Source organism: Dioscorea cayenensis, chromosome 16 (assembly GCF_009730915.1).
Source record: "Dioscorea cayenensis subsp. rotundata cultivar TDr96_F1 chromosome 16, TDr96_F1_v2_PseudoChromosome.rev07_lg8_w22 25.fasta, whole genome shotgun sequence".
Classification (NCBI taxonomy): Eukaryota; Viridiplantae; Streptophyta; class Magnoliopsida; order Dioscoreales; family Dioscoreaceae; genus Dioscorea; species Dioscorea cayenensis.
The window spans coordinates 19,917,502-19,929,884 of NC_052486.1; positions in this window are offsets into that span (position 1 = coordinate 19,917,502).

A 12,383-nucleotide genomic window follows, 5' to 3' on the forward strand; every position below is an offset into this window, starting at 1 on the left:
AAACGTTTGAACTTCCAAACTCAACTCCGATGCAATTGGATTATACCAATGTTGGCAAATATCCTTTATTTTTTTCATAAATATTTATTATTAATTAAAAATAAAATTTAAATTTTTACTAATTAAAGTGATGATTGGTCAGCTAAGATGAATGATCTTCTCAAACTATTATTTTTTGTCTTCAATATCATATTCAACTCTAATTATGATTTCTTCATTCCTTTCATTCACCATTGATGGATGTCTGGATTTTATCTATTTCACTATTTGTGGTTTATTTGGAATGTCCGATCTTTCCATGTTTTACTCATTAAAACCAAATGTAATTTTTTTTAATAAATTAGTAATTTATTTATTATTTTAAAAAAATATTCATTAAATTTAAATTAAATCAACTCTAATACTAATTTTCCATTGTAAATCACACCATTATTGGCCTTCAATTGTTTTTTTCTTTTCCATTGGGAAATCATTGTATTAGAGTTAGAATTGTATACACAAAAGATGAATTAAATATGAGAAGAAAAAAAATTTGTATGCTTATAATTATAATTTTAATTTGGACCTCACGTCAGATGTTTTCATGAAAAAAAGTCATAATATTTTTTAATAAGTTCAAAACCTTCTTTAAATTAAAGTTAATGAACAACATTGTCCATTTTTTTTTAAAATATTGAAAACTTTTTTCCAAATCATATATATATATATATATATATATATTTGTGGTCATTGGTTAAATGATGATGATGATCAAATTGGACCTTGCAACATATTTATAATTTTAGTCTCATTGCTCATATTTTATGGCTTACGTGGGGGAAAAAATAGGTGCAATGTCTCTTCGGATGCTAATAAATATCCTAAACATGTTTTTCTGTTTTAAGCTACTTGCAATACATTTGAGTATCATTTGATTCATGGCTCTGCAAAGAGATCAATTTCAATTTCAACTCTCTTTACTTTAAAAAATAAATAAATAAAATAAAAATCCATTGAGGGCATGAGACCAAACCTAAACTTGTGCTTGAGAAATAATTGTCCATATGCAAATAAAGAATACTAGATTTATGTACCCGCGCTAACGCTGCGGGTTAATCATATCTAAAAAGAAAATTACAAAAATAGTATAAATTTTGAAAAAAAATTTGTTCATGTCATTTTTTTTGTAAATTGTTTTCAATATGAGAAGTATATTTGCAAGATGTGAAAGGTTGAGAAATATATTTCTGGAATATGTTATATTATTTATTGAATAATGAAAATGATTTCATTTCAATGTTTTGAAAGGAAAAATAATTTTTGATGGTACACTGATCTGTACGAATAGAGAAACAACAGAGTGAGAGAGAGATATTGAATGAATAATAACCGTTCAATTATTACTTGCTTAGTTAATCTTTTTTACTTAATATCTAAAACCACGTCTATAAGTGGGTAGTAAATAACAATTACATGAACAAAAAAATTTAATGGTTTTACGTAGCAAAAAGATTTTTGTGGGTTATATGACAACACCTCTCAACAAATTCTATACAAATATGTCTAGATATGATTTTTATTTTTATTATATGGACATAAGATTGGAAGAAACACCTAATTCTTTTTGGCAAGTTGTAGAAATAAGTGCAAGTTAGGCGTTAAAAGTCAAATCAAAACTCCTTGTTTTGACCACAATATCTACTTTTCTTTGATTCATATCAGTTATGATAGTGAGCCATCTTCTTATTGGGTTGGCGGAACATTATTAAGACACAAACCTCCATATATGTTGTTTAAAACAATTTTTATGAAAAAAAAAACAGGTATGTTTAAAACAATTTTCAAGGAGGATGCTTGCTCCCTTATCTCTTGGTTTGGCCTAGTGTCTTGCATTGTGGGGTTTGTTTGGCTGATGATTGATGTTGTAATTTTTTATTCTTTCTTCAGTCTTGGATTGACATGTGTACAAAATCTGGGTGAACATCACTACCAAATCTGTATTGTAAATTTTGACATGTTTATCGTATGCATGTTTTTCTGATTCAGGAAATTATCCTTAAATTTTTTCCCATAATAGTGGATGTTTTTGCACATTTTAACTCATGTAGCCAAACATTAATACATATTTTTTTCCATTTCAACATTTGTTTCTTAATCACTGCCGGTATGCTAGTGACGCAAAATTAAACCTAACAAAATCAAATCTTAAATACTAATTATGAGAGCGAAAAATATAATGTAAAAAATGAAGAAAATATATCTTTCTCTCTAACTTTATACCTCTACGGAACAAAACCAAACAAATAAAACCAAATTTAAAATAAAAATAAAAAATATTTAAATTAACTTAAAAAATGAAGAGAAAAGATATTGTATTAGGTTAACTTAAAAAATGAAGAGAAAAGATATTGTATTAGGTTCTTCTTAAACTAACAAAACTAAATTTTAAATTCACTTTTAGAAGAAAAATTAAAATAAATAAAAAAATGTTTATTACTAATTTGTCAAAAGAAATTAAAATAAATTAGCACTTAAAAAAATCCAAATGTTGACATGCTCCAATATAGGTTTGGATATATTAACTCCCCCAAAAAAAATTCATAATCCCTCTAAATGGACCTTTTTGCAAGAAGAGCAGTTTAACCAAACTTTAATATTTAAAAAAAAACAAAAAACTATTAAAAACTTTCTACCAGATGATTAAATCCCTCTTTCTCTTCTCGTTTAAATTAAATAAATTTTTTATATGCATCCAAAATCTACTCAATCATACACCAACTTCATCACCACCTTATCTCCACACCAACAACAATATCGTTTTATCTCCTCATTTAAATTTAAAAATATAAAAGGATAATCAATTAACATCATTCACTGACTTATAAGCTGATTTTTTGTTTTTAATAAAATTAATAAATATGGGTATCAATAAAAAAAACATTTTATATGACATCCGAATTTCATTTTTCAAACTAAAAATTCATCATCCCGAAAGTTTTTGCAAAGCAGCAGATAAAATAAAGAGAGAAAGAGAAAGCAAGCAAAGAGCAGAGTATACCCACTGCAGACTATCCCCACTCTACACACCACTTTGTCATTTCATTGAACATTTCACTTCCCATGATCTCATCATCTTCTTCTTCTTCTTCTTCTTCTTCAAGAACCCATGGATGGCTCGTTGACCACCACCGCTCTTATTCTCCTTCTCAGTCTCACTCCCATCTCCCATATACTCCCAGCGGACGTCTCCCTTTCCCAGTCAAGAAAAAATAAGCACTAAAACTGAAGAGATGTCATACTTTCTTGTGTGTCAACGACAGAGCTGCAAACAGAACATGTGGAAGGTACAGATGGAGAGTTTCTTTGCCACCACTTTTGGAGTCACCGACCCAATCCTCTCCCTCATCTCGATGTCGATACCCTAATTAAAAGAATGAGGGATTGGACACAACCAATGAAATTTGATAAATAATCAAAGAATACAATCAATATGGCTCAATAGCTCTTGAAGCAGCGACAGAACACACCCAACAATCCTCCATGTCTATGAACAAAGAAATCAAGAAAATGAGAAAACAAAACCCTAAACAATCAACAATTTCAAGAAGCGATTAAACCTTTCTGCTTCCAGTGCCGGCCATGATCATTAGGAGAACAGAAATATCAGTTTCTGTATGGCTCCTTTCCTTCACTGAGGAATCATCGAAGCTGCACATCGCTAGCAGGTCGCCGATCTTTGATCGGCTCATCAGAAGTCCGAATCTCAAAGAATGTCCCTGTTGCTATGTCTGAAACCATTGAAAAGAAGATCAAGGAGGAGGAGAGAAAAGGAGGAAGAGTTTGAAGAGAGAAAGCAGAGGGGTTGAGAGGAGATCTCGAGAAGAGGATCGTGCTGGCACCAGCTAGGGATAAGGTTTGGCAAAGAAGACGGTGAGAAGGAGGATTTGGTGGTGTCGGTACTTGGTAGTGTTATTAATTAACTTATGTTCAACATTTACCCAATTATAAATCGCCAAATGTCTTTCCTAGAACGAAGTTTTCAAAACAGTGAATTTTGGGGATAGAATTAAGGTTAAGTATATATGTCAATTCTATAAAATATAAAAGTCATTGTGGTCCTCCTAGATCACCTTGATTCTGTTAGTTAATAGAAAGTTTGATCTACATTGGAGCTCATTTAAGTCTCCTAGTGCCATTGTGGTCCTTTTTTTTCTCCTCAACCAATAGTAATCTTTTTCTATTATTATTCTATTAAAACGCTTAAATGGATTTTCCATAAGAATACTATTTCTAATATAATTTCAACTAGAGTCATTAGACAATGCCATAACATAAGCAGTTAAGGTAAATAGGAGGGTTTTATAGTTTTTGTGTAATACTTTCTTGTTGATCCCATAAACACAATTTTTTGATAATTTCTATGGAATCAGAAATGGTTATTGGCTTATTTCTAATTATTAACCAATATCTGATGACATCCAATAAGAGTTTTGACTTGTAAAATTGAATCTATTGGATCATTATTATTCTCCTAAAAGGACAAAAAAAAAAGCGGTATCTAATTTGGACACCTTCATAAAATCTCCAACATAAAATTTTGGTAATTTTAAATTCCAAATTTGACTTTCCTATTGAGTTACTCAATTTTTTAATCAAAAACTAACTTAAAATGATTATTGGTAAGTGAGCGTCATTTCATCCTCTCTTTTTTTTTTAGTGAAAATAAATTATTATATCTTTTCTTTTTCAATACTTTCAAGTAAAACTGTCTTTTTTTTGGAATTTTTTTTATATTGTAAAAAAACTAAATTATGAATATTCTGGATTATTTACCAGACTGAGTAAATTAGGTGAAAATGAGAAAAATTTCTCCATTTTCAATTATATAAAAAAATGAAAAATGAAAACAGGAGAGCGTCTCCCCTTTTAATTGTTTTTTTTAATTTTTTAATAAAAACAATGAGAAAGGGGAGATGCACTCTTTTTTTTTAAAAAAAAATAAACTTCGTTACGACAACTCTCGGTTAGCTATCGTTAAATTTTTTTTTTACGTTTTATTTTTTTTAAAAAAAAATACAAATCATGAAAATATTAGAAAATAGGACGGTCAAACTTACACCAATTAGAAATTATTACAAATTTAGTCAGTTCAACCTGCACCGGTTAGTAGAAGTAGGGCGATCAAACCTGCATCTGTTGGACGGTCTAACCTACATCGGTCAGTAATTAGTATAGAGTATAATGGTCAAACCTGCACCCGCCAGTAATTAAGACGGTCAAACCTGCACTAGTCAGTAATTAAGACGGTCAAACCTGTACCAGTCAGTAATTAGTACAAAGTGAGACGATCAAACCTGCACCGGTCAGTAATTAGTACAAAGTATTATGGTCAAACCTGTACCAGTTAGTAATTAGTACAAAGTAGAATGATTAAACCTGTACTGGTCAATAATTAGTATAGAGTAGGATGGTCAAACCTGCACCGGTCAGTAATTAGGACAGTCAAACCTGTACTAATTAGTAATTAGTACAAAGCAATGTTTTCAAAACCGGATGAGAAGTGAACCAGCCAAGCAACCGGGTCATGGGTCAATCGGTTGGACCGAATGACCCTGTTTGGTCGAACCGGATGACGTAATATATATATATATTGATACAAGTAATTCAAACTAATGAGAATGACTATATTTTTATAAGATGATGTCAAATAAAAAAAAATGGTAAAAAGAGAACATCTAGGCAATTAGAATGAATATACATGAAAATAAAATTAGCAAAATTATAAGTTTGGGCCAAAAATTGGAATTGGTTCGGACTAAGATATAGAGGCCCAGCCCACTTACTATCTCAAAAACTCTCAATTCTCAAAGCTTTAACAACTGTCAAATCCCACAATATATGATCGGATGGTCTTCAGAGATTAGGGTTTCCATCATGTCATCCTCCTCACAATAAATAAGGGTTAAATTTTCAGGAGGTCACCCAACTTTACTTTGTTTTCAATTTGGTCACCCAAGTTCAAAACGCATAAAAACGATCACCCAACTATGATTTCTTTTCACCGGTCAGTCACCCGACCAATTCCAGCCCTCATAAACCTACGTGGCAGCCGAAACGGCTATGTCAGCAGGGTTGTGCTGACTCAGAATCCTGATGTGGCATGTCCACATCTGTTTTGTGATCCCCGTCAGCAGCAACTGGCCACATCATCTTCACCTCATCTTCGTCTTCATCTTTCATCCTTCGTCGCAAAGAACCGAATGTTTGGGATAGAGGGGAAGGGAAGGAGATGACAGCTCTGTCGTCCATGCAGGAAGGAAAGTAAATGGCAGATGCATCATGAGAGTGTGAAGGAAAGGAAAGAGCTTCAGTCAAAAGCTTCAGTTAGGGTTTACTTTCAAATTGAAGTTTTGTTATAGTTGTGTTGATGAATGGGGGCACTGTTTCCCTTTATTACATTGAAGTTTGTATGTTTTATTGGATTTTGGTTTTCCCCGTACTGGTAAGTCAAAGAAATTCAAATATTGGTGATTTCTTTTGATCATAAATTCATTGGATATAATTTGTTAGCTTAATTTGTTTGACTTTTGTGTGAACATAAGCTATAAACAATAATCAAATATACAAACATTCACTTGAAGTGGACAAATAAAACAAATGGTGACAATTCACAATTCTAAAAGAAGTTTAAATGGTCAAAAGATTAGATCACAAATTCAAATATGCAGACATTCAGTTAAGAAAAAAAAAATACTGAAACCAAAAAAAGGCCTGAGTTTAAATGTCACACAAATTCAGATCTGCAGACATTTAGTTCAGGAGAAAAAAGTATTGGCTTAAGTTTAAATGGTCACAGAAATCTAGATATGCAGGTACTCAGTTCAGAAAAAATACTGAAACAAAAAAAAAAAGCAATGCATCAACCTGTCACACAAATTCAGATATGCAGACATTCGAGTTCAGGGAGGAAAAAAAGTATTGGCTTAAGTTTAAATGGTCACACAAATCCAGATTTTGCGGTATTCGAGTTCGAGAAAAAAAATACTGAAAAAAAAAGCAATGCATCAACTTGTCACACAAATTCAGATATGCAGACATTAAGGTGTTAATGATGATGGTTGAATTGGAATTGGTTGGATTTAGCTAAATTGATTTGGTTGGATCAAACCAAGTTAGAATTGATTTGGTTGAGTTGAATTGAATTGATTGAGTTGGGTTTGATTTGGTTGAGTTGAATTGAATTGATTGAGTTGAGTTTGATTTGGTTTAACCAAGTTCATTTTAATTGAATTGGAATTGGGTTTGGATGAGAATTGAAGTGGTTGGGTTTAATTGAATTGATCTGGTCTGGGTTTGATCAAATCAAGTTGAGTGTGGTTGGACTTGAATGGTTTGGTTGAATTAAATTGGTTGAAGTTGATTTGGGTTTGGTTTGGGTGTTAGGCTAAGGGTTTTGGGCTAAACCAAGTTGGTTCAATATATTTTGTATAAGAATTGAGTTGGTTGAAGGCTGATTGGTTTAATTAAACCTGGTTCAGTGAAATTGAGTTTGGTTCAGTGAATTTGAGCTTGGTTCAGTGGAATTGAGATTGGTTCAGGTTGGTTTAGAATGGTCTAGCCCAAATTGAGTTGGCTTAACTGCAATTGGAGACCAATTTGATTATGCAAGGTCAGGTTTGAACCGATTGGAGTGAGTGGGCCAATTAGAGAGTCGGTTATTGATTTCATGTATTTTCTATTGGGTTCAATTATGTTTTTAGTTGTCATAATTATTTATTTTTATTATGTTATCCTGCTAGGTGTTGATTAGGCTTAGGAGTGAGTTCTAGGTCTAGCAAGAAACCCAAGGAAGACCAGGTGAGTTGATAGTGGCTATTATTTAAATTATTAGATAATTATTATTATTTTGGAAATAATTATTTGATTATTATTATTTTGATATAGTTATTTAATGGTTAGTATTTTGGAAATGATGGTTTAATTATTTCATTTTATTATGTTTAATTGTGTATACTGTTGAAATATACTTATATTTATTATTATTTATTTGTCGTTGATGTGCCATGGCGATCGTATTGATACACATTATTTTGTATAATTATATGTATTTTTAAATAGTGAAAATACACATATATATATGATTTAATTATTGGTTCATGTGTTTTTTTTATGGTTATATATACTTTGATTTAGAATGATTTGTGAAACCATGTGAGCATATTAAAATGTTTTATCGGCAATGTTTGTGGAATTGGTTTTCATTTCTGGTATAGGAATGGTATCATGAATCTGGACTTTACTGGTATTATGCATTGTTATACTTTTGGCATTGGCTTTGTGGATAATAATGTTTATTTCCGTGATGTGAATGCTTGTCCTGGATAAGGATCATGTGATATGATTTATACCGATTATATTACTGCTATGTTTATTTGATGGTTTGGATGGTAACGGCGGGCTAAGGCCCGACTACTGCAGTAGTGGGTCCCCACGGGCCAGCCTTTAGAGGTGGTGTGCTGGACCTGAGTGTTGATTTCTACGAGGGCCAGTTCAGGTGGGAGTGTAGAGCCCTGACTGGATATTCATCGGGTAGCCGGGGGTCACCGACCGGTGAACCGATGGGTCAACGTTAAGAACATGAGTTCCTTGACGGCTCTGAACCTAGCCGCGGCCACGGCGAAGGTTTAGAGAGTTTTCTAGACCATGTTATGCTGGGTGAGTGTTGGGTATTGCTTTATTTTGAATTTGACATTTATGTTATTTTTGAATTGTGATGAGTCTCTCACAAATTTTGTGTTTTCTGAGAAAATCGATTTGATGTTGAAATCTGTTGAATTTATGTTTTCAAGAAGCTCTTTAAAGTTGTATTTTTTTTTCTAAAATAGTGGTATTTGTGAAAGTTGAGAAAATTATTTGAGAAATTGATCTTTATATGCTTTATGTATATTACTTTTAAATTATTTGAAATTATTGAGCAACTATCGACCAATTGAATGTGCTGTAGTTGCAGGAGAAGGACCTTAGTAGATCACTGTTCGACTATAGAGCTAGTCAGGGTTGAGTCCAGGACTGCAGTGGGATCTCCCCCTTTCTTTCTTTCTTGGTGTTGTGATCTTGTAGCGATTGTACCTGTAAATTTGAGTAGTTATACCTGTTGTATTTATGTATTTGAACCTGTAGTTGGTGTAAAATTATAAATTGTGATTTGTAAATCTGATTTGATTTCTGAGAGGTGTCAGGTTTCCAGTTAAAAAGAAATTTTTAACTGATAGGTGCTACATTTACCTTGGTAGAAGGGGTGGGTGTGACACATTGTATATGAAATCTTTTCACCAAGCGGCCGCACTAGCATCCGCATCGGCACTAGCATGTAACTCCATACAAGACCCTCGCTCCATCTTGCTTTAGTTGTGGTTAAACTCCGGTGGGGGAACTCCAATATCAACAAAGTTTTTTTATCAACTAAAACTTTGCTTCTCTCGTTGAGGCTACAAAGAAGTGGAGTGCTTATTAAGGTAGACTTTACAACCTTCAATAATAGACTCCACAATTTTCTCCATCAACACATAAGGGCAAGGATGACATTTCTCCATATTTGTCATGACTTGGTGGTAGGTGGAGAAGGTTAGTGGGGGTTGGTGGGTAATATTTTATATTATTTGGGGGTAGGTGTCACCTACCCCCTTAATGTGAGCCCTTGGATCAAAATGATCCTAGCCCTTAATTTGTTAGGTGAATGGCTATATAAACCCCTCATGCCAATTGTAAAGACACACAAGAAAGCTTCATTACAAGCATCTATTATACAAGAGAGATTTTTCCTCATCTTCTTGTTTATTTACTTGTGTTCTTGCATATTTACTTTCTTGCTTACTTGCTTTACTTTTTGCTAAGTTTACATTTTCATTCTTACAAGCTTGTAAATCTTAAGTATTCTAAGAGGGAAGGCTGTCTTGGTTTGGTTTGAACTTTGAACAAACACTTGAGGTGTGAACAAAAACCAACCAAGGGTATACCAAACCTTAAACGAAATAACAAGCCCGTGACAAGTGGTATCAGAGCCTTGGTTTTCTTTACATCTTACTTTTGAAAATGTCAGGATCTCAAAGTGACATGACTCAAGGCGTCAAGGAGAAGCAACCAAGGAAGAAGAGAGCAAGCTTTAGAGATGTCATGGTGGACATGAACACAAGGCTCTCAAAGGTGGAGCTTGTGTTGGCCTAGGGGCAAGAGTGGAATGATGATGTGGAGCATCGCATCGAGGGACTCAAGCATGTGGTGAATGAAGAGTTCTAGGAGGAGATGTAAGGTGCGCTCAACATCACCGCCTCTAAATGCATCGACCATGTCAAGAGCTTGGATAATTCTCTCAAACTTAGAGTTGTTCGTGTGGAAGACAAACTTGAAAGGGTCTACACCGAATTATGTGCAAGGGTGAAGCAATTAGAAGAAGAGCTAGTAGTATGTAAGAGGGCAATTGCCCAAGGGGCAAGTGTGGCCACTCCGACCACCACCCTGTCATCATCCAAGATTGATGTTCCTAGGCCCAAGCCTTATAACAGGTCTAGGAATGCCAAGGAGATCGATAATTATTTTTGGGGCCTAGAACAATATTTTAAGGCCCATGGCGATATGGTGACATTGAGAAAGGTACCTTAACTATCAATTCTTTTGATGATTTCAAAAGGGAGCTCAAGAATTAATTCTACCCCCAAGAATGTCGAGAATGAGGCAAAAGCGAAGCTTCATCGGTTATCTCACAAAATTAGCCTTCAAGAGTACATGAAGGAGTTCTCCGAAGTACTCTTAGACATCACCGACTACCCCCACAAGGAAGCTCTCTTTGCCTTTATGGATGGACTCCAACATTGGGATATATTGGAGATCCAAAGGAGGGGTGCTCAAGACCTCGCCACCGCCATTTCCATTGCCAAATCTCTTATTGAGTTCAAGAAGCCGGAGAAGCCAAGAGGTACAAGGGCAAGAGTTGTAGAGAGAGCAAGAAGGAGAAATCTTCAAAATTCTCTAAACCCAAGGAGGGATGTCCGGAGAGTAAAGAATGTCCTCCTCTCAAGTGTTACTTTTGTGATGGTCCTCATTTTGCTAGGAATTGTCCTAACAAGAGCAAGATCTCCGCTTTCGTGGAGGAGAAGGAGAATGCTCATGAGGAGAAGAAGATGAGCTCTTTTGCAAATATTAGACGACATCAAAGCCAAGGTTGAGACCAAAGACAAGAAGAAATGGGCATTTATTTGTAGAAGCCAATGTGAAAGGCCAAGTTGTGACGGCCTTAGTCGACACCGGTGCCTCCAACAACTTCCTAGAGGTGAAGGAATCCGAGAGGATGGGTGTGACCTACAAGTCGGAGCATCGATGGCTCAAAGCCATCAACTCCAAGGCCAAGTCCAATTTTTGGCATAGCCCGTGGAGTAGAGGTGCGCCTTGGAGAATGGAGTAGCCAAGTTGATTTTTCCATTGTGCCAATGGATGATTATTCCATGGTCCTTGGGATGAACTTCATGGATAGTATCAAAGCGGTGCCAATTTCCTTTTGCCAACACCATGTGCATCATTAGAGAAGGGAGCCCGAGTATGATACCTTTGGCAAGGGAGGCGAGCCTCCAAACTAAGCAAATTTCGGCCTTAGAACTCCAAAAGGGCCTTAAGAAGAAGTCTTGCTCTACTTTCCTCGCCGTACTCAAAGAGGAAACCAGAGAGAAGCCTTGTGAAGTGCCCAAGGAGATTATTCCCGTCCTTGAGGAGTTCAAGGACATCATGCTACTGGAGTTGCCAAAGAAGCTTTCTCCCAAGAGGAAGGTAGACCACAAAATTGAGCTAAAACATGGCTCGACACCGCCGGCCACCGTTCTCTACCGAATGGCACCACCCGAACTTGAGGAGTTGAGGAAGCAATTGAAGGAATTGCTTCATGCCGGCTGCGTTCGACCCTCGAAGTCACCTTATGGCATACCCGTATTATTCCAAAAAAAGCATGACGGGTCCTTAAGGATGTGAATCGACTACCGGGCTCTAAACAAGCTCACGGTAAAAAACAAGTATCCAATTCCCCTTATAGGAGACTTGTTTGATCGGCTTGGAGATGCGAGTTGGTTCACCAAGTTTGACCTACGGTCTGGATCTATCAAGTGAGGATTGTGGAGGAAGATGTGCCAAAGACCGCATGTAAGACAAGGTATGGTTCTTATGAGTTCCTTGTCATGCCCTTTCCACTTTTAAAGGCTTTGAGTAGGTTGGTGAGAGGGGAAGCAATGGAAGAATGCCCTTGAATGAACTTAGTGAGGGGGAAGCAATGAAAGATCGATTTCCACATTATCGCGGCTCAAGAGATTGTGCATTCCTTATAGGCTGAAACCAAGTGCCCCCTCTAGGATGATTTTAAAGGT